The sequence below is a fragment of the Canis lupus genome, chromosome 12, assembly GCF_011100685.1.
Source record: "Canis lupus familiaris isolate Mischka breed German Shepherd chromosome 12, alternate assembly UU_Cfam_GSD_1.0, whole genome shotgun sequence".
NCBI classification, from domain to species: Eukaryota; Metazoa; Chordata; class Mammalia; order Carnivora; family Canidae; genus Canis; species Canis lupus.
This window is the reverse complement of record NC_049233.1, coordinates 19,473,973-19,498,427: the sequence shown is the minus strand read 5'-3', so window position 1 is coordinate 19,498,427 and position 24,455 is coordinate 19,473,973. Positions and strand designations below refer to the sequence as shown.

The window sequence follows — 24,455 nt, the reverse complement described above, 5'->3', positions numbered from 1 at the left end:
CACTCCAAGCCTTCCATTATTTGCTTTCCAAAGATTCAAATATCCCCCAGCAAACCTACTCAATTTCATCGTTCCTATAGCTATTATTGTCTCTGTATTTCCCAAGCGCCTAATATATCACACCCACTAATGCATTTTCTTCCACCAGGGTACCATTGCAATTTACCTCAGATGGAAGTTTTAACTGCTGTCTTGTGCCTTCCACCAGTAATAGGGAACTCCTGCCCACTGGCTGGCAGGTGAATCAGTTCCAGAATCTCATGCCAGCATCTGCTTTCTCTTACTTCTGCTACTGTTATCAGTCAAGTTCCCCAGGAAGGGAAAGGAGACTCCTGGATGAGAACTTGTCTACAGAAGATGTCTTGGAGAGTACTGATGGATTTCTCTCACCTGTGGGAGAAAGAAAGGCAGCAGAGATGGGTGAGAAGTTGGCTCTGGTGCAGACACAGTCACAACAGTGGGCTCAGACATTTCCCAGGGAGCTCGGTAGCCAAAATGGTCTTGCAAGGTTGATCAGGTTGAGATAAGGATACTGGTCCTTTGCGTTCTGCATCATCAATTCTATTGGCTGCCCCCTGGAAAAAGTAAAACTTTGGGTCAAGCAGCTCTCTTCAGTGGAGGGCAATTCCTGAAGAGAGCAAAAATGCAGAGGGTTGAATGTGAACTTGTACATCCCGCAGGTGGGCAACAGATCCTTCAATCCAGAGGGAAATCTGGTAGCAGGGCACAGCATGCATTACAATGGGTAACCCCCTCTGGCTGAATTAAATGGGGTGACTGGTTATCTACTCTCTCTGTAGCTGCAGATGGTAAGGCAGTCAAGGAGAGAGTGAAGTATTTTCAGATTTCTTTCTTAAAAGCTAGAAGTAAATAGAGGGCCTCTTCTCTGCTCTCTGATAGCAAGATCATGTAGCAGTCTGCGGGGAGGATACATAGCGGTATTTTCACTGGGGGCAAAAAGATGAGAACTGCTTCAGCTCTGTCTCAGAGCTGATAAGAAATAATAGTTGATGGATGTGTAATAAGGAAATAGTAATGTTCTTAATAAATATTGCCAGAACTCTTCTTAGAATGGAAACTACCTTTGTTTGGAAAACTACCTTGATAATCCACTTGGGATAGCGTGAGGCTCCACACTTATGAAAATTCACAGGGATCTAAACAAGGGATGGTCATTAAAATGTTTTATATGACTTTTTTGTTATTTTTAAAGGATTTTATTTATTTATTAGAGAGAAAGAGAGAGAGCACAAGCAGGGGAGCAACAGAGAGAGGGATGAGCCGGCTCCTCACTGAACAGAGTCTCATGCAAGGCACATTCCCAGGACCCTGGGATCATGACTTGAGCTGAAGGCAGATGTTTAACTGACTGAGCCACCCAGGCACCCCATGAGTTTTTAAAAATTCATGTTTTTAAAAAGAAAGAAAAGTAGGTTGTTTTGTTCCTCGGAGAAAGCACAATTGAAAAGAGGACTGTAATCCATTAGGACACTTCCTCCCCTTAGTAACAAGAATCTGATTCAAATAAACTTAAATAGCAATATCTTATACTCCAGGAAATACAAAGGTGGTGCAGGTGCTAGGTATGAAATCAGGTATTTTCTGTCTCTTTGCTCTGCCACTCACAGCTTCTTCTTTTTGGTGTGGATTTTATTCAAACAAAAAAAAAGAAAAAAGAAAAAAGAAAAGAAAAGAAAAATTTAATCTAAATGGAGGAAATAAGTCACAGACTCCTCAAAAACAGTACTTGACATGGATTTCTATCAAAACACCAAATGAATGGCATAAGCTAAAATAATTTAGGAGAATAAGAATTACTTTTATCATGTAATGATTCTTTTTTTTACTTAATAAACCTGTTAGTCTATAATTATTCAATATCCACTGTACCAAACTTTTCTTGTACTGCAAGCAACTATTGTTCCCAGTCTATAGATAAGAAAACTCACACCTTGAAGTCTCTAAGGACCCTACAAGTACAGTGTCTGATTGGCTTTGTCTTTCCCAAGATCCAGGAGAAAAATTCATTGCAGATCTTCTAGGTCTTTGAGTATTCCCCATCCTTCATTTATTAATATCTGAGCAACTGCAGAGGACAAACTTCTTTTGCATACCAGACATTTTCTATGAACTCAATAATATATCTCACATATAGTTAGTTTTTCAAATATATGTAGATGTTAGAATAAATAAAATTTAAATTTATTTAAATCATCACTTCATAGAACTTCAGTTTTTTTAAGTATGTTTTCCCAGTTAACAGATACATTTCAAATATAATTACTGTCAGTTAAGGATCCAGAACAATTTTTGACATTAAATCTAGGTCTTCAATCTTTAGAAGATTGGGAAAATGAGGAACCTCTCTCATTTTCTGAGTGTTGAGGTATGAAAGGGGGAGAGTTGTATTCATGTTGATAATTATAAGATTACGTAACAAACCACCAATTTGTCAACCAGATAACCCCTCTCTCTCCACAGTATCCATTCACACAGTCATACATTTATGAATAAGATGGTTACACTGATTCAGGTTTATGCAGGAAATAAAGGTAATTATTATTATTATTTTTACAACCTTGGGTAAGAGGAGAGTGGTTTAAGACAGTGACATAGGAAGATCCTGAACTCACCTCTCCCATAGATATACCAAGTCTATGGCTATATTTAATTCCCTCTGAGAAAAACCTGAAAACTGGCTGAAGAGCTCTTGCACAGCAAAGGATAAAAGGGCCACATTAAGAGAGGTAGGAAAGGCAATGATGTGGTCTCATCAAAAACCATGCCCCTAACCCAAGTGCAGTGACCCATAATCTAGAGGGATCAAACAAACACAGAATTTTCCCCTGAGGAGCAAGGGATTCATATTGCATATAAAATACTCCAAAATTTGGTATCTACACTAGAGAGAGAGGTCCCCAAAACATCTGGCTCTGAAAAGCAACAGAGCTTATATCAAGAAGACCAAAAGGCTGTAGGATATAGAGAGTCCACTCTTAAAAGGCTTTCACACAGACTCTTAAAAGCAATAAGAGAAAAACAATTTGCTACATACAAGGGAACCACCATAAGATTATTAGCTGATTTTTTAGAAAATTTGCTGTCTGGAAGAATGTGGCAGGATGTATTTAAAGTGCTAAGAGAAAAAAAGAAAACTTCCAATCGAGAATACTCTACCTGCCAGTGCTATCATTCAGAACTGAAGGAAAGACAGAGTTTTCCAAATAAGCAAAAACTAAAGGAGTTCATCACCACTAAATTAACTTTATAAGAAATGTTAAGGTTTCCTCTTTAAGCTGAAAAGAAGAGGCACAAACTAATAAGAGTAAAACATATAAAAGTACGGGATCCCTGGGTGGTGCAGCGATTTGGCGCCTGCCTTTGGCCCAGGGCGCGATCCTGGAGACCCGGGATCGAATCCCACATCGGGCTCCTGGTGCATGGAGCCTGCTTCTCCCTCTCCTGTGTCTCCGCGCCTCTCTCTCTCTCTTGTGACTATCATAAATAAATAAAAATTTTAAAAAAAATTTTAAAACATATAAAAGTAAAAATCTCACTGCAAGGAAAATACTTAGTAAAACTGGTGAATTAACTACTTATAAAACAAGAAGGAAGGCTAAAAGACCATAGTAGTTAAATTAACTATAACCATAATAATTAATTAAGGGGCACCTAAAATAAGAAATATAAAAGTTAAAATGGGGGAGGAGAAGATAGAGTTTTTATTAGTGTGTTCAAACTAAAGTTGCTATCAACTCAAAATAGACTGCTATACATATTGGCTGTTATATATAAACCACATGGTAACCACAAAACAAAAACCTATAGTAGATATACAAAAGATAATGAAAGAAGAAACTAAACACAACACTAAAGAAATTAATCAAACCACAAAAGTGAGAGAAGAAAGGAACAGAGAACTACAAAAACAGATAGAAAACAATTAACAAAAGGGAAATAAGTACATACCTATCAATAATTACTTTAAATGTAAATGGACCAAATTCTCCAATCAAAAGACATAGAGTGGCTAAATGGATTAATAAAACAAGACCCATCTAAATGTTGCCTGTAGGAGACTCACTTCAGTTTTAAAGACACACACAGACTGCAAGTGACAGAATGAAAAACAAATTATATGTACATGGAAACAAAAAGAAAGCTTGTGCAACTATTTTTATATCAGACAAAATAGACTTTAAACCAATACTATAGAGGTGCTTGGGTGGCTAAGTCTTGACTATTGATTTCAGCTTAGGTCATAATCTCAGGGTCATGAGATTGAGCCCTTTCCCCTCCTGTTTGTATTTTGCATTCTCTCTCTCTCTCTCTCTCTCTCTATATATATATATATATATATATATACACACATATATACACATATATATGTTCATATATACTCATATATATCCATATATATATATGAATGCTATAATAAAAGGCAAAACAGTGCATTATATAATGATGGGGGCCAATCCAACAAGAGGATATAACATTTGTAAATATTTATGCACTTAACACAGAAGCATATAAAGCAAATGTTAATATACACAAGGAAGAAATTGACAGCAACACAATAATAGTAGACCATGTAGACAGAAAAACAATATGGAAACATTGGCCTTAAATGACATTCTGTACCAGATAACTTAATGGATATGTACAGAACATTCCATGGAAAACAAGCAGAATACGTCTTCTCTTTAAGAGCACATAGACGATTCCCCAAGACAGATTATGGTAGGCCATAAAATAGGTTTCAATAAATTTAAGAATACTGAAATCATACCAAGTATGATCCAAGTATCTTTCCAACTACAATAATATAAAACTAAAAATCTATTACTAGAAGAAAACTAGAAAATTCACAAGTATATGCAGATTAAACGACATGCTACTAAACAACCAATGGTTCAACAAGGAAATAAAAGGAGAAATAAAATATATTTTGAGACAAATGAAAATTTAAATAGAACATTCCAAAATCTATGACATGTAGCAAAAACAGTTCTAAGAAGGTAGTTCATAATGATACAGGCCTGCCTCAGTAAAGAAGAAATATCTCAAACAGTTTAACTTTGCACCTAAAGAAATTAGAAAAAGAAGGGCAAACAAAGCCAAAAGTTAGTAAAAGGGAGGAAATGATAGAGATGATAAAAGAAATAAATGAAATAGAGACTAAAACATAATAGAAAGATCAGTGAAACTAAGAGCTGTTTCTTTGAAAAGATAAAATTGACAAACCTCTAGGCAGACTCAGTAAAAAGAGGGCTCAAATAAAATGAAAATAAATGAGAATTTACAAATGACAGCACAGAAATACAAAGTATCATAAGATATCATTATGAACAATGATATGCCAACAAATTGGACAATCCAGAAGAAATAGATACATCTACAAACATACAATTTTCCAAGACTGAATCATGAAAAAATAAAAATTTGAATGGGCTGATTTCTTGTACGAAGATTGAATCAGTAGCCAAAAAATTCCCAGCAAATAAAAGTCAAGGACCAGACTGCTTCACTGGTAAATTTTACCAAACATTCAAAGAAATACCTATCTTTCTCAAGCTCTTTCAAAATATTGAAGAGGAAGGAACACTTCCAAACTCATTCTGGAAAGCCAGCATTACCCTGATACCAATACCAGACATACCACAAAAAAGGACACCACAAAAAAAAAGAAAATTAGAGGTTTATCCCTGATATACATAGTTGCAATAATTTTGGCAAAATGCTAGAAAAATAAATTCAACAGTATAGTAAAAGGATCACACGTCAGGACCAATGGGATTTTACTTGATGCAGATGGTTTGACATTTACAAATCAATTAGCATGACACGCCACATTAACAAAATGAAAGATAAAAATCATATGATCATTGCAATAGGTGTAGGAGAAGCATTTGACAAAATTCAGCACCAACTTATAAAAACTCTTAACAAAGTGGGAATAGAGGGAAAATACCTCAACATAATGAAGGCCATAGATGACAATCCCACAGCTAACAATATACTCAACACAGGACAAAGATGCCCATTCTCACCACTTTTATTCAACATAGAAATAGAAGTCCTAGACAGAGCAATTAGGTAAGAAAAAGAAATAAAGTCATCCAAATCAGAAAGGAAGAAGTAAAATTGTCATTATTTGCAGATGACATGATTCTATATATAGAAAATCCTAAAGACCACACCAGAAAACCATTATAACTAATAAATGAACTTAGTAAAGTAGCAGGATACAAAACCAATATACACAAATATGTGGCATTTCTATTAGCTAATAATGAACTATCTATCAGAGAAATTAAGAAAAATTCCATTTACAATTCAATCAAAAAGAATAATATATCTAGGAATAAATTTGATCAAGGAGGTAAAAGATATGCGTATTAAAAAATATAAGACATTGATAAAATAAACTGAAGAAAAAAATAAATGGAAAGATACTCATGCTCATGCATTGGAATAATTAATATCAAAATGTCCATACTTCCCAAAAAATCTATAGATTCAATTCAATCCCTACCAAAATCCCAAAGGTATTTTTTCACAGGACTAGAACAAATAATTCTGAAATTTGTGTGGAACCACAAAAGACTCTGAATAGCCAAAGCAATCTCAAAAAGGAGGATCAAAGTTAGAAGTGTCACTCATTGATTTCAAACTACATCACAAAGCTATAGTTATCAAAATGGTATGGAATATAATTGTGAGAGCACAGAAATAAATCCACACATAGAAAGTCAATAAATTTATGACACAGGAGGAGAATGTACAATGGGTAAAAGGAAGTCTCTTCAATAAATAATATTGGGAAAAATGGACAGCCACATAAAAAAATAAAAGTAAGCCATTATCTTATATTATATACAAAACTAACTCAAAATGGATTAAAGCTTAAGTGTGAGATCTAAGACCATTCAATTCCTAGAAGAAAATATAGATAATAATCTCCTTGATATACATCTTGGTGTCAAATTTTTGGATAAGACTTCAAAAACAAAGGCAACAGAAGCAAAAATAGGCAAGTGAGTCTACATCATATATCATACTACATAAAAATTTTTTTGCATAGAAAGGAAATCATTAACAAAATGAAAGGGCAACAAAGGGTACCTGGGTGACTCAGTCAGTTAAGCATCCAACTCTTGATTTCAACTCAGGTTATGATCTCATGGTACTGAGATCAGACCCCACATCAGCCTCCATGCTGAGCATGGAGCTTGCTAAAAATTCTCTCTCTCCTGCCCCTCCCCACCACTCTTGCTTTCTCTCTCAAAAAATAAAAAATAAAAAATAAATTCTAATTAAAAGCCAATCTACAGAATGGAATAAAATATTTGCACATCTTTTATGTAATCAAGGTTTAACAAACAAAATACATAAAAAAATCAACTCAATCACAAAATGAAACCAAAGCCAACAAAAAGTTCAAATAAAAAATGGGCAAAAGTTATAAGTAAACATTTTTCCAAAGAAGACACACTGATGGCTGATAGGCAGATGAAAAGATGTTCAACAACACTAATCATCAGGGAAATGTAAATCAAAACCACGAGATGTCATCTCATACCTGTCAGAATGGCTATTATCAAAAGATGAGAAACAACAAATGTTAGGATGTGGAGAAATGGAAACTCTTGTACATTGTTGAAGGGAATGTAAATTGGCTCAACCACTATGGAAAACAGTTTGAAGATTCCTTAAAAAATTAAAAATGGAATTACCATATGATACACTGTTCCACTCTTGTGTATTTATCCAAAGAAAATGAAAACACTCATTTCAAAAGATATATGCATCCCTAAGTTCATTGCAGCATTATTTATGATACCCAATATATGGAAACAACCTAAGTGTCCATTGATGGATTATTGGACTAAAAGATGTTATACACACACAGGCTACACACTAGAATACTACTCAGGCATGAAAAAGAAAAAAATCTTGCCATTTTTAGGATGGATGTTGAAGGTATTGTGCTAAGTGAAGTAAGACAAAAAAAGACAAATATCACATGATTTCATATACATGCGGAATCTAAAAACAAAACAAATGCATTAACAGAACAAGACTCATAGTACAGAGAACAGATTAGTGGTTATCTGAGAGGAAGAGGATTGGGGGTAATTGAAATGATTGAAGGGGATTTGTTATATGAGGTGATAGATGGTAATTGTGATGATGGATGATGGATGGATGTGGTGACCACTTTGTAGTGGATATAAAACTCAGATTAAGGCAGCCCTGGTAGCTCATCGGTTTGGCGCTGCCTTCAGCCCAGGGCATGATCCTGGGGACCCAGGGTCAGGTCCCAAGTTGGGCTCCCTGCATGGAGCTTGCTTTGTCCTCTGCCTGTGTCTCTGCCACTCTCTCTCTCTCTGTCTCTCTGTCTCTCATGAATATGTAAAAATAAAATCTTAAAAAAATAAAAATCAAATTATTGTGTTGTACACATGAAACTAATATAACATTATATACCCATTTTACCTCAATTAAAAATGATTTACTTAAAAAAGAATTTAAAATAAAAGATATAAAAAACCTCAGATAAGAAGCAAGAGGCTTTTCTTATCTTTCTGATGCCTGCAGAAAATTCTGTATGTGTGTGTGTACACTAATAAAATAGAAATATAGATAAAGCATATTGAAGATATGTCAGATGAAGAGAAATCACTGTATGAAAATATTGACAGTATACTTGATGTTTTCCTCAGTTTTCTTCTCCTTTTGGTGAGATGAAAATTGCTCTGGTGTGGACACTAGATAAAAGAGTAATATTTCTCTGATTTTGATGACAATACTGAAGTCTTAATTAAGCACAGTGTATAAGGAGATCATGAACAGATTTCAAAGTCTCTTCTCCTCTAGGCTTCAAAACATGCGGATGCCACTGTCATTTCCCAAGAAGCCAGTCTTTTGTTCCATAACAAAACTAGCCAAATCTCTCTATTTTTCCAACCCATAGATTGAACACTGTTTCAGAAGCATCACTGAATTAATCTTAAAATATCTTCACCACACATCTACTTATAGTACAGTGCCTAATATTAAATAGGTGCTAATATTTTTTTAACAAATGAAAAACTATATTCTCAATTTCCAGATAAATTCCCCTGATTATGGGGAATTTATGGATTTTCCATGGAAAATCACGGAGATGCATTTTCCCATTTGCACTTTAACAAATTACCAGACACCTTGAATCAGTTAATGATGTTACTATAGATACAGAGAGCAGAACATCTCCAGATTGGTATGTAAATAATTACTGCCATAATAAACCAAATAATCAATAAATAACAAAGTTATTGATGAAGTTATTATTGATTTCTTAAATGTATGCATCAGCCACCACTTTTATTTCCTCAGCTTTGTCTTCATATTGTCAGGAGTTATTTCAACTCATTTAAATTTAATTGATCTAAAATTTTTGAGACAGAATTTTTTTTAAAGGACTCTACTTCAGCATTTAAAAATGATGTGATTTCTAATTTTTCCTATATTTATAATTATACAGATGCATTTCTAAGCACATTTACGTATATTTTTTAAATTAACAAATACTCTTTACCAGTAATTTTTTGTGAACTCTAGAGGAACAGAGTTTAGTAGGACACATTACTTTCAGAAACTCACTACTGGAGCACCTGGGTGGCATAGCTGGTTAAGCAACCAACACTTGGTTTCAGCTCACACAGTGATCTCAGGATCATGAGATCAAGCCCGTGCATCAGGCTCCATACTCAGGCTCAGTATGCTTAAGACTCTCTCCATCTCCCTATGCCCCTCCCCACTGTGATTTCTCTCTCTCTTAAATAAATAAACATATTTTAAAAAAGAAAAAGTAACTAACTCACTATTATAATAATGTATAAAGATGCAAACATACAAATTTAAAATCATGGTTTCATTTAAGTATTCTTAATCAGAGTATGGGGGTAAAAGAGGTATCTAGTAGGTTGAGGCCAATGAGGTAACCGAACATCCTACAGTGCACAGGACAGGCCTCACAATAAAGAAATGTCTCTTGCGAATTGTCAATAGTGCAAAAGTTGAGAAATAGTAGGTTTAAGAAAAAAAGATACTGGATGCCCAGATTAGAATTCAGATCTGTTGACTCTGATGTGACCATAAGACAAATTACATCATTGTGTCCATCTCTCTGTGAAATGTATAACAAGTCCACTTTGCCAACATGGGGGAAATTATACCTACCTTAAAGAGTTCTTACAGGATTAGATGAGATACATTTGGATATCCTAAAATTTTCTGTTAACCTTATACTCTAATAGGAGCTCCAGGCTCCTGTTAAGGACACACCCTCTAATATTTTCTAATTTGTATTTTTATATTTATCCTTTGATAATACATTGTTTGGTTCTACCTGTTGTGGTTTTACATAAACAAATTATTTTCTCACATCATATTTTTGGGGGTTTTCTGTGTTGAAACTTGTAGTTGACTTTATTCATTTCATTAATATTTCATTTTATGAATAAGGATTCATTGTTATTGATAGTATATTTTGTGAATAAATATACCACAATTTACTCATTTTACACTGACAATTACTTCGGTAGTTTACAGGTTTTGCTATCACAAATAATGTCTCCATGAACATTCTGTACTTTTCTAAGTGTATACCTAGGATAGAGTTACTGAGCATCAGAGGGTACATTTATTCCACTTAGATCATTAATGACACTAGCAGAAGATGAGAATTTTTATTACATTAATCCTTACTAAGGCATTTCTATGCTTTTCTATTTGTTTTCTAATTAAAAGACATGAAATGTTTGTGCATTTGGGCTTTAATTTGTTCATTTATAATTAACGAGATTGATCTCTATTTATGTTTATTGTTCAATTGTGTGTCTTAATAAGTCAAATGCCAGCTCCTAGCTATTATACATTTTTTCTTCCTGATTTATAGGAGTTCTTTTTATGTTCAATATACTAATCCTTTTGTTATACATATTGCAAGTATTTTGTTGCCTTTATGGTATCTTTTGTTAAATAGTAAACCTCAAATTGAATGAAACGATCTTTAGTCCATCTGGAATTGATTTTTGTGATGTATAAGCTAGGATTTAATTTATTTTTTTCGCAAAATATAACTGAGCTTTTCTTCCATACCTTGTTTTATTTTTTTTAAGATTTTATTTATTTATTCATGAGAGATACAGAGGTAGAGACATAGGCAGAAGGAGGAGCAGGCCTTTACTAGGATCCTGATGTGGGACTCAATCCCAGGATTCCAGGATCACACCCTGAGTCAAAGGCAGACACTCAACCACTGAGCCACCCAGGTGCCCCACACCATCCTCTGCCCAATGATATGTGACATGAACTTTGTCATACATCGAGGTGCCATAAATGCATGGGCTTGTTTTGTGGCTCCACATCAATTCCCTTGGTCCTTTTATTAGCCAACTCTACCTAAGTCAATACTATAATATCTTTAGAACAAGTAGTTTCTCATTGTTGGTATATATCATTTACCCCTCATGTCATACATTAGTTCTTTTTCTTCTTCAGGAGTGTTTGGCTTTTTTAAAATGCTTTTCCATTTAAATTTTAAAAAGGAAGCATCTAGTCAATTCTTAGTCAATGCTAGCATTTTCACTGAAATGTCATTGAAATTGTATATCAATTTGAGAAAATATGACCGTATGATATTGAGTTTTTGGCTTCATGAACATAGTGTATGTCTCCATTTAGGTTTATAAAATGTTTTTCAATAAAGTATATAACATTTTCATAAAAAGTTTTACATATATTTTTATAGCTTCTTAGCTATGTCATTTTTAGAAAACCATTATAAATGATATAAATATTAATTTTTCCAACTGTTACTGATCTAAAGAAATGTAATTACTATAGGGTGCCTAGGTGTCTCAGTTGGTTGAACAACCGACTTGATTTAGGCTCAGGTCATGATCTCATGCATTGTGAGATTGAGCCCCACATTGAGCCCCTTGTTCAGTGAGGTGTGTCTGTGTGAAAGAGTCTCTCCTTCTGCTCTCCTCCTGCTCTCTATCAAAATAAATAAATAAATCTTAAAAAAAAGAAATGTAATTACTATGTAACATTTTCTAATTAGTATATGGAAAAAACAACGGATGGTTTACAATCTATTGATTATACAGCAAGTAATCAGCTTTCACCTTGTTATAATTTTATATATTTATTATCTACCTTAAAAATAATGTTGATGTTAAAAGATTCTTTCTCATTCTTAGATGATATTCACTAGGATGAACATCCTACTAATACTAGGCATCAAAATTTTGTTTTTATCCAGAATATGTTTCACCAATGAAACCTGTTACAGAGTATTCTCTTTTTATTTTGTGAGGACAACAACCTAACTTAGAATCAAATTCTTAAATGGATGTCTCATATATAGTGACATATAGGAGCTATTACTGATATATTTTAACAAATAAGGTGAATTAACTTATTGGGTTATGTATATACTTTTATTGTAACCTACATAACAATTTGTTTAAGTCAGTGTCTCACCTGATTACATTTATCATAGTCTCTCCTTAAGAGTGAGTGTACTTGAATTTCACAAGAGTGTGATTTTTCTGGTTTGACATTTTTATTGTCGGGAATGCCTCCAGACCTAGAGAAACAAGGTCATTTCTTTAAAATGTTAAACTCTTCCCTGGTCTAAAACTTTATTCTTCTTTGCAGTTTTTTTTAAAGGACTTAAAAAAAAAGGTCCAATTAGTAAATTTTCTGGAGAATGCCAGATGTCCTCTCTTAATTTACCACTTTCACCTTTACTTCCTGTCCTTGCAGCCATACACCAGCAAAGGGAAATAGATAGCTCTGTGTTGTCTCAACAAATACAATTTGAGAAATAATATTTGGGGGAAACCTTGATAGTTTAAAGTCAGAAGATGTACCCAAACTAACTTCTATTACTTATGGGCAGGCAACAAAAAAATCAAATAACCAATAACCCATTCTCTTCCCAGAGCTGCAGGCATTTGACTTACATTTGGGTCCAGAAGCCTTTCTTTAGCTAATTCTGTTTTTATTGGCCAATTCTTTCATTATTTTTATATAAACTAATCAATGTAAGCTCTAGTCTAGACAGCAAAATCAGCAAGTCCCTTCTATGTGCCTCCGTCTGACATTCATGGGGCTGCTACCCTGTATCTCTAAAGGATACATGTTAAAACTTCCTATTATGTTTACCAGAAATAGAATTAAGGATTAAAGGAATATTATATAGTTTCTGCCTTTTGGTACAAAAAATCTGCCTCTATTATTATTATTTCTAGTTTCTATTTTTATTTCTTTTGTCAAGCCTCCTTCATGCAGCCTTTTTAGTACAGTTTTGAACTAGCAACTAGCGAGCTAGTGATAGTTACATAGTGACAAAGAACCCATATTCTCCAACCCATCAGGAGAAAAGAAGAAGCACATCTGATATCCTTTCCTGTAAGTAAGTCTTTGTTAATATTCTCCTTGATCTTTGAAGGCTTAATCCAGCAAAGGTAGAGGGACTCCTGTGTGTTTCCCTCTTTGCCACCAATCTGTGTTTTATGTCCCATTTCATCAGGCAGAGCGGGAGAGAAGGAAGTTTCCTTCCGTTGTTTCTCCCAGGCCAGATGAAATAAACCTGGCAGGAGCAGATGTTAAATTGAAGCCTATGAAAAGTTAACACTATCTTCTGTAATTGAAACCTTAGGGAGGAAGGCTTGAGACAACTGCCAATGGACATAGAATACCAATGCAAGAGTTTATTCCCAGGGGCATTTCTTGTACCCTCTCATACATGAAAGCAGAGTAACCAATAGATGGGCAGACAGTGATGGGTCCATGTGAATAGAAGGCTTCAAAAGATACTCCAGGCTTAGTTCTAGCTGTACCGAACCCCACAGTGAGCCTTTCTCAAAGGTTCTTCCTTCAAGACCTTTCTTTCTTTCTTTTTTTTAAAGATATTACTTATTTATTTATTTACTTCTGTATTTATTTATTTGAGACATGGGGGGGGGGGGCGGTGGCGAGCAGAGACACAGGCGGAGGGAGAAGCAGGCTCCCTGCAGGCAGCCCAACGTGAGACTTGATCTCGGGTCTCCAGAATCACGCCCTGAGCCAAAGGCGGCGCTAAACCACTGAGCTACCCGGGCTTCCCTTCAAGACCTTTCTGAGGCATTTCAGGCAAGAGAGCCCCCACCAACTTGCCTCTCTTTTATCAAGTGGATTCCCTTCCAACTTACCAATTAGAAGCCTTTGTAGAGTGTATCCTCCGTTCCAATGTGTGCCTACATGATGAACACCTACAGCTTCCAACTAGGCCAGAGCTAATAAAAATAAATAAATAAATAAATAATGAACTAAATGTTTAGAAACATGGTCTTTGACCCTTTTTGGTGATTCTTTTAGTGCTATTGTCATATCATTAGCACTCAGCTTCTCCAGATCTTTATCATTAAGTCCCTCATGACTATATATTGGGTTTGTTTTCTATAACCCTTTCACATGGACACACACAGAGTGCTCATTTTGCATAAATCACACTGCTATGTATTTGTTGCCTGTGAGTGTGGGATGTTTAGGCAATGTATCTCACTCCCTACTTTTAAAAGTTAAAAATTCATTTGAAGTTATTATGATTCAAGGATTGTGAACTCAGGCACTAGAATTATTGCTGCACCTCTTCCTACTTGTGTAATCTTGAGCAAACCACTTAACTTCTCAATGATTCAATGTTCATATCTGTAAAATAAGGATAATTATCCCATCTACCCTTTATTTGACTATTTAAAGTGTTAAGGCATGAAAAATACCTTCAACAGAGCCTGGCTCATAGTGAGATCTAAAAACAATTACCTATTGTTGTTATAATCCTTTTACTTGACTTGCATCATATAAACATAATAATGGTTCTAGTATTTGAAGATTTAGGATATAATGACTCACTATTACTAAAAGTGTCATCTACCCTGTGTCACACAGAAAAAATGAGAGCAAGCCCAATAGGATTTTGTTTGTTTCTTTTGTGGAAAGACTCAAGTTTAGTTTAAATATAGTGAACAGAATAGCAGAAAGAAGTACAGGACAAAGTGTAGGGCCAGGATCATCCTCAACCTTCCCTATACTTGTGGGTAATGTGTTTCAATAAAAAGTATAAGGATGTCCAACCACTAGAAAGAAATGATAATTTTGTAAGGTGGTAGAGGTGTTAATTATCACTGCAGGCATTCATATTACACTATCTAGAGGTATCAAATTAATGCGTACACTTTAAATTTACACCATGTCGTATCTGAAACACATATCGAAAAAAATTGTCAAGTGTGATGATGAGTACTCTTCCAAGCAGGTATGCCTAAAAACAACTGTGCGCAAGTTCTGCTGGGAGAGCCATTGCTCCCACCATCATCCCATCTCATCTGCAGGTGAGAGTTATGCTCAGAAGGTTTGTGAACACATCTCAGAAGATGTGAGAGAAGAGAGGGCAGCAGAGGATGGAAGTGGACCCAGAGCAGGGGATGCTGAAGGCAAGACGTGGCCTACCGGTGTCCATGTGTTCCAGCGCAGGCAAAACTGCATGAACGTCATGAGACACAGAGGACAGCTTCCAAAGCTGTTTTCTTCATCAGCATTTTCTGTATTTCCCTCTGTATGTTTCACCTGTTACTAGGAAATCCCCCGACTTCCCCATATCCTTCCCACCCACCCGTTTTACTAAGTCTGTATTCTTTGGCACCTTCAGCTATTGCTCATTTTAATTATTTACCTCATTTGCCTCTTTTAAAAAATATTTTATTTACTTATGAGAGACACAGAGAGAAGGGGGCAGAGATATAGGCAGAAGGAGAAGCAGGGTCCCTGTGGGGAGCCTGATGTGGGACTCAATCTTAGGACCCTGGGATCACGACCTGAGCCAAAGGCAGACACTCAACCACTGAGCCACCCAGGTGACCCTCATTTGCCTCTTTAAACGTAGAGTTTGGGCTTCCGGTTTTGTGCCAGGTCCCTTTGAGTGCTTCCATGCTCTCATCCCTCACCTTAATAGGAGGAAGACTCTGCACAGAAATATTCTCAAAAGTGTAAGTTAAACCCCACTCGGCCTTGTATTTTTGTCTTGTTGGATCCTAAATCGTTCTGGGACATAACCATGCAAGACCTATTCTTAATCATGGCCCTATTAATGGAAGACCTAGGGCACTCTCCCGGTTTAAATTTTGCATTCCGCTCGATTCTTGCAGTGTCACACAGTCTTTCTCTTTTCCTCTTTCATTTACTTAGATGTGACTTTACAGAATGAGTGAGGCATCTGCAGCCAGGGGGCAGATCTCTCAAGCAGCATAGTGTATCCTTTTCAGAATTTGCCAGTGGCATTCGTCTGCCTGGCATGGAATTGTGAATTACCTGTACCCTAATTCCCCTGCTGCCACCAGCAGGGCATCCAAAGGATAGGCGATGCTCCCAAGGGGTTTCACCTCTGCAGAGAAAGGTAATAGTAGGAATCCACCTATTTATACATGGGCAGAGTAGGGTGAATGGCCGTGACAGGTTTTCCAATTGTTAACTTTTCATCCAGTTTTCCTTTCTCATCCACCAGGGGAATAGGAGTTTGGCTTTGGGAAATGGAGTAGATTTTTCCACAGTGCTCCTCTTTTTCCACTTGTGAAAGAGAGAAAATGCATTTGAGCAAGAACTTCAGACACAGTAGCTTCCTTGAATTGTAAATAGAAAACACAGAATCAGTTGGCTATTGTGGCAGTTAATGAGAAGGAGAAATTATTTTTGTATTTCTCACAAAACTCCTGGCTCCCCTGGGCCTGGTACAGTACTTAGGAAAGATGATTTTGAAGGATTTTTCAGTTTTGTATTTTGTTTCTAAGATAATGGATGCTCTGTGAAGATCAGCTTCCTCTCAACAACTCAGAAATGTCTGTATTCTTAAAACTAGACAATATTTTATTAGTAAAATTGCATTATTTATAATTAGATACTTACCTTACTATTTATTTTTAAAAATGGAAAAGTATAGAGATCTTGGCTAGGCATTCAAGAACTCTTTAAATTATCTTTCCAGCTTCTCTCCAAATACTTCTCAATATTAGCCAAACCAGTTGGCTTTTTTTCCCATCAGCATTTTTCAAATGTTACATCCTTATCTTTTGTATTGTCTTCTCACCACTGCCAAAATGCTTATTATTCAACACCAAGTTCAAATTTCATATACTGGGTTACTTTTCCTGAACATCTCAACTAAATATAATCTCCCTGTTCTGCTGTTTGCTTAGATAACTTCTAGTCATTAGAATTTTGCTTTTGCTGTTTGCTTAGATAACTTCTAGTCCTTAGAAAGGATTCTGGCAATTTCATATAATGCAAATATTCACCAACTTTGGAGTGCCAGTAAAATGCAGCTTCCAAGGCTCTATCCTTATGAAATTCTGACTCAATAAATCTTGGGTGGGCCCCTGGCATATGCATTTTAACAAACATGATAAATGCGTCTGATACAAATCATGTGTTGAAAAGTTTCAATGTGATGTTTTATATATTTTTTTAGTTTTTTTTTTTAAGATTTTATTTATTTGACAGAGAGAGAGAACAAGCACAAGTAGGCAAAGTGACAGGCAGAGGGAGAGGCAGGCTCCCCACTGGATCCCTGGGTAGCTCAGCGGTTAAGCGCCTGCCTTCCACCCAGGGCGTGATCCTGGAGTCCCGGGAACGGGCCCCACATCGGGCTCCCTGCATGGAGCCTGCTTCTCCCTCTGCCTGTGTCTCTGCCTCTCTCTCTCTCTCTCTATGTGTGTGTGTGTTTCTCATGAATAAATAAACAAAATCTTTAAAAAAAAAGATTTAAAAAATATTAATCAATATTAATAGCACTAATTTAGGGGCATCTAGGTGACTTAGCAAAGCGTCTGACTCTTGATCTCCGCTCCAGTCTCAATCTCTGGGTCATGAGTTCAGGCCCTGCAATGGTCTCCATGCTGGGCGTAGAGCCTACGTTTAAAAAATAATAATAATAGCACTGATTTATGTAGTTCTCCTTAGACATGTCAAAATCAATTTTTTATGCTAAGTGCAATATTAGGAAGAAGGTTGATCTGTAAAGTTATTCAAAAGAGAAAAAGCGGCAATATTGGAGTTTTTTATGACAGCAAGAGGACAAGAAGAAGTTTCAAACTAATGGTTATAATTAAATATTGATTTACTCGGGGTCAGATACTCTCCTAATATTTTGGTACACTTCCTTTTAGGGGACACCTAGGATTCTTTATTTTCTAAATGTCATCCCTTGTGGTAAAAGTGAGTACTGAAAACTGAAACCTAAAAATTATAAGGCTGCCGTAGGACATCTTGTTGAAGGGAAACCAATTTTCCTGGTGAGAAACTTGGTTTCATTTTTTATTTTATAAATGTTGGCTTAATACTGATTACGTGTCATGGAAAAGCCCCACAACATTCGCTACATCAAATGCTGTGAAAATTATCCAGCTCATATTATACCTCTAAGCACTTCACCAAAATGTAATAATTTCCTGAAACATAAAAGAAACTTTTCCCCATCTTTATTTTTTGTCAAGTGAGAGTACTGTGTTTGTACTTTAGTTCTCACTTTCCAAACTAGAGGCCCTGAGTCGCCTTGATTTCTTCTCCCTGGTAGTGAAGCTAGAGCTTTGAAATCTCTGCCCCTAGGATCACTGGTTCCAGCTTCCTGGGTGTCGCTGGAGGAAAACCATCTCTAGTTGTCAGACAAAATGAGAATCCAAATCACTGACTTACAGAACGAGAAAATCCACTTTCTGGAAGGTTCTATGGCTGTCTTTCCCTGACCTGGAAAGAATTATGTAAATATTCTATAGAAGTAGTTATAAACTCTCTTCTGGGAAAGATGGCTCCACAGCCTCCCTGAAGCCAGCGGAGATGGCTTGACATCTGCTCCTGGATCTAGATTCTTTTTCCTAGTGATCACCTCACATGTGGTGCTTTCCTATTTAAGCTCATTACAATGTACCCTAGAGATGTGGGTCAGTGGAAGAACTTTAAAATGGACGCTCATTCCCTCTGTGGATACACTGCCAACAAGAGGCACTTTGCAAACATGTCTGCCCAGGTTGCTGAGGTCCCATCTCTGGAGGTTAGTAGTTTTGACTTGATATTCCTTGAGGACTTTTTTCCTTTTTCTTCTTCTTCTTTTTCTTCTTCTTCTTCTTCTTTTTTTAAGCTTAACACTCCTGAGTGAACATGCTCTTTTTTGAGAAGTCTGAATGACTGCTACGCCTCCTGGTTAGCTGTCTCTTATCATGACTTAGTTCACACACTGTGTCTTAAAAGAGTGGAGGTCTACCTACTATACTTTGGGTCACATTACACCTTGTATTGCCTTCCTCAGAAAGGCCTAACTTTGGTTTCGTCATGCTTCGTAGTCTTCATAAGAAAGTTCTAAGACTTTCAGCTGCCTTCCCAGCAGATTGCCTGAGGCCTTATATCCCTGAGACCATTTGCAGGTTGAAAGTATGGTGATAAAAGTCTTTGTTTTACAACAGAAGGGGTTAGATACCAGAGTTTCTTTTCCCAAGACTGATGTTCTATAGAAGTGATTTTTTTTTTCTCGATCTCTATTCTCACCCCTTCTTTTCGTTGCCTTATTTTCTTTTTTCTTTTCTTTCCTTTCTCCCTCCTTCCCTTTCATTCTCTTTCTCTATCCCCCACCCTGTCTCTTTCCTCTTTGGTTTTCTTTCTTTCTTTCTTTCTTTTTTTTTCTTTCTTTCTTTCTTTCTTTCTTTCTTTCTTTCTTTCTTTCTTTCTTTCTTCTCTCTTCTCTCTCTCTCACCTTCCTTCCTTCCTACTAAAATTTGGAACAAGATTATTTTTGGTATCTCACTTGAGAAACCATAGTCATTCCTCTAACTTTTCAATTTTCCAAATATATATGTAACTTTTACTCACCTTCTTATATACTATGTCTTTCTTTTCCTACCCCTACATGTCAAGTATCTATTTTCCCCTAAGAGTATCATTTGGTGGTCTTTATTCCTTCCCTCTGAAGATTGCCTAAATATCCATTCTTCAAAAGGATGTTCTAAGTCAGTCATGGCTATCCCAGGGTTTGGTTTTGTTTTGTTGTTGTTGTTTTTGCCAATGATTGGTTTAGAAATGGGCATGTGACCTCATACTGGCCTATGAGATTGGAGAAGTCCAATAGGGGCTTTTAGGAAAGCACAGTTTTGCAGAATTTCCTTTTTACTGGGCAGTCTATCAATGCCACATTGGAAAAGTCATAATTTTTTTACAAACAAAAATGTATTTGTATAGGATAAGTAGCTAATTTGCTTAATTACTTGAATGTTGAGCAATAAACTGCACCATTTAATTATTTCTAATTTTTCACTCATATATATGTTTTTAGAGAATAGTCACTTCTTTTAAAATGTTATTTAAATTATATTCCCAGAAGTGGAATTACTAGGCCAAAACTAGACAACTTTTGTTTCTTAGTTTCCAAAAAGTTTATACTAACTTTAGGTGCCATTAGTAGTCTAGAAATTTTGTCTATCCACAACTCTGAAAGAAGCAGGCATCATACCTTTTTACTAATTTGCTTGAATGTGCTTTTCTTTGATTCTTGGCGAGTCTGAACATTTTCCCTCTCACATCTGTTAGTTGTATTTCTCTTTGGACACTTCCCATCCATTTCCTTTCTGACAATTATCTATAGGGTCTTATTTTTCTCAAATAAATATGTGGGAGCTTTTGATGTAACATAGTTATTGGCCCTTTCCTTATTTGCTGAAAATACTGTGTACTTTCCCACTTGGGATACCTTATTTTGACTGCAAAAGTTTGAAGCCTTAATGTCATCAAATTTGTTTATTCTTCCTACATGATTTCTTTTACTATTTTCCAGGGTAGAGAGTCCTCTCTCAAATCCCCCAAATCCAGTGAATATTAAATTCCTCATCTGGTTTCCCAACATTTTATTTTCCTATTTAATTATTTTATCCAACTGGAATTACTTTTCACCAGTATTTGGAGTTTCGAGTCTTGATTTTTTTTTTTTTCCTGAAATGCTAAGCAGCTATTCAACTACCATTTACTGAATAATCCTTTGCTTCCCTGCTGCTTTGATAAAATAAATCTTGTATATAATAAAGTCTGTTTTGAAGGACTCTCTTCTGCTCCATTTAGCTTTGCTTTGTAGTTCTCAAGACACTTTAACATACATTATCTCATTTCATCCTTCCTACCCCACACTGATTGCCTGGTTCACCCCCTGCTGCTTCCCCTGCAATGCAAACATCAAACAATCTGACTTGTCCCCTCTCCCTCTTCTTAGATGGAAAACAAAACCCTGAAAGGTGAAGCCACTTATTAACCAGCCCTCCCAGCCATTTAGTATTGGGGAGAAATGGAAAATTTCAGTCTTCACTTAGCCCTGAGCCCTGGGACACCTCATCCTGACACTGGGGAAAACATGGATCGCCATTTGTTTGGGCTTCAGGATCACATGCAAGGCTCCTTTGGGGTTCCCACCCCTTAACTTCGAACTAGGAAGCATTGCACACACACGTTCACCTGGCAGGATACTGGAAGCCTCTGCTCCTCCAGCAGAGGGCAAACAGGCAGTGGGCGGTGCGGAAACAGCCCCCCTGCATCTGTGCTTCGCAGCCTGCGTGTGCTTGGCACTAAGAACTCTGCTTCTCTGTCAGTGCATTTGTGCGGTGACACATATTCTCCGGTGATTAGATTAACGCTGGCAAAGCCAATATGAAAAACCCACACAGATTACCACTGTCACCCGCAGTAATTACATTTATTCATTTCCATTTAGCCAAGTTTTTACAAGCCGAGCAAGGGGCCAAATAAGCAATAAACACAGAGGCAAGAAATTAAAATGCTGATCTGTTTGCTGTGAAAACAATCAAACTATCATCTTTCTTTAGGCACCTCATTCATCATCGGATAGGGCCACACTGGTGAAATGGAGGTGGGGAGCCTAATGTTATTACATGTAAATTCACTAACATGAAATTACTGCCCTTGATGTGATTTTACTAATAAATTAGTTCATTTCTACCTTTTCGCTAGAGACTTTAGGGACCGTGGAGAATGTACATGTGTCTCGTAATCTTGCCTGCTTTATTTCTGGCCAGCTAGCTGCTAAATTTCTATTTCTTTTCACTCCCTCCCATCTGATTCCTTCGTTTCCTTGCTATGCCTTATTGGATAAACATGCCATACAATTTGTTGTCTTCACATGTAGTTTAGAAATAAGCAGCTTAAGGACAAATTCTCTTTCGCAGGCAATGAGAACAGCATCGGGAAGCATTATGAATATAATGGGTCTTGCAGCTAGTTGGCAGCTATTATTAATTCATTGTTGGGTGTGGTGGTTTTTCTCATTTCTGTATAAATTTTCAATTTGAAAACAGAATGGAGCCAAACTTTGCCATGTCAAGTTGCTATTGAAGCAAGGAAATCAATCTGCAAGCAGCTCCCTCCACTTGCTCCCCTTCTGCTGTCTTCAGAGTAGCAAAGGGAGCACAGTGGAGGGGCAGCCAATGGCTCACAGAAGACTGATGTGGAGCCGCCGATCCGCTCCCTCTCTGGGACTTGCACGGTGCTTCCCTTGCTTATTGTTAATGGCCCATGTCCGAATGTAGAATATTTCACTTATTTTTTAAGATTTCATCTGCTCAGCTGTTTATTCCCAACCCAATCTCGCAATTCATTTTTTGCAAGATTACGAATGGTTTCTAAGAAAGTGATTTTGATGCTACAGATGAAGAAGTGGAGATACTGAGAGAACTGGAGAGGGAGGGAGAGACGAGGCTTTGTGGGAACCCCTTCCCCCTCCCAATTCTCTACCTGCCCCCAAATGGAGATTCTGTGAGATATGGTTCAATGCTAAGCCTTAGGGAAACATAAAATATGCACAATAGTATATTCATGCTTTATACAGTAAAAATGTGTTAAAAAAGAGTTTCTTTGATGCAGTGATTCAGTGAAAATCCAAAGCTCAGTAATGGTAGACATTATACATAACACTCACCTCACACATGATCATTGGATAGAGTTCCCTCATCCCCTCCATAGAGTTCTGAATAGAGTTCCCTCATCCTTCCAATTAATGAAATTGGCATATTGAGGAAGAAACCAATATGAATAGGAAATAACTTTTATGCTTTTTGATTTGAATTTAACTCCATGTGAAGTTATATAATGAGGGAGATTGTGCATCTAAATTTTTTTCTTTTTTTCTGGAAGAAAAATGAGAATAATCTGTTTACCTAGAATGATTTGATAATTGGCTAATTGACTATTTTCATTAATGAGTGAAATATTTGGGGATCCCTGGGTGGTGCAGCGGTTTAGTGCCTGCCTTTGGCCCAGGGCGTGATCCTGGAGACCCGGGATCGAATCCCACGTCGGGCTCCCGGTGCATGGAGCCTGCTTCTCCCTCTGCCTGTGTCTCTGCCTCTCTCTCTCTCTCTCTGTGTGACTATCATAAATAAATAAAAATTTAAAAAAAATTAAAAGTGAGTGAAATAGTTGGATCACCTATTTGAAAATAACTCTAGTCAATACGTATCTATTAATCAATTACTGTGTACAGAATCCTAAGCTAAATGTTGTGCCATAAAACCAAAATAAATAAGTCCTGCTTTTGGGGATTTAAGATAAGATTCTTTTAGCTCCTGAGGCCACCATAGGGACCCACATCTCTCTTGGTACACCCAGAGAGCCTTAAACTTTTCCTTCATAGTTCTTCCTATACAGTTGGACATTTTATTTTATTTTATTTGTTTGTTGATTTCCTTAGTGTCTATCTTCCCAGTTTGAGTATATTCTCCAGTAGAGCAGGGACTGTTTCAGGATTTTCCATAATTGTGTCCTCATCGAGCACATATTAAGTATTAAATAAATAGATATTGGACACAGCTAAATAAAGTACTGGAGGGAAGTTTTCTCAAAAGGAGAAAAGTGCTGCTTGCCAACTAGATACTTGGAATAAAATAGATGATGTCATCTGGAAGCTCCAAGGGTTATTAGTCAATTAAGCATCTGTGTTGATAAATTCAAGGTGTTACTTTTGCTAAGTCATGATTTGTGAGGAAGTGTGATAGGCTCAGATGAAAGACTTGAGAAAATGGGGAGCTGCAGACATGTGTGTGCTCATGTGTTGGGCTTTGGATTCCCTCCACGAGAGAGGAACATACTGTAATTTCTCTCTCCTGCAATGTGCTGTAAGAATGAGTACCACTACTCCCACCATTTCCCTCCTAATCCATGGCTTTCGGGGGTAATCATGAAGATTAGTACATGGATGCACAAACCCTCCACCACATACACTAAGCAAAGGTGTGGTTTGGTGTTGGTTTAATAATATAGTGTTATCTTGCTCAACAACTGTAATTTCCATGTTCTTATTGATTGTAATTTATAACATC

At 36.5% G+C, this 24,455-nt stretch overlaps 1 long non-coding RNA gene across 3 annotated transcripts in view; it reads right to left on the bottom strand.

Annotated features, from left to right (window-relative positions):
• The window catches only part of LOC111098282, a 53,255-nt gene that overhangs the window by 10,295 nt on the left and 18,505 nt on the right, over nt 1–24,455 (bottom strand). For 2 of the 3 annotated variants that reach the window (XR_005367837.1, XR_005367839.1), the window contains 2 exons: nt 14,253–14,336; nt 167–390 (listed from right to left, as the gene is read on the bottom strand). This is a non-coding gene — a long non-coding RNA (uncharacterized LOC111098282). The remainder of the gene's footprint in view (nt 1–166; nt 391–14,252; nt 14,337–24,455) is intronic. The other variant, XR_005367838.1, reaches the window with a different exon arrangement.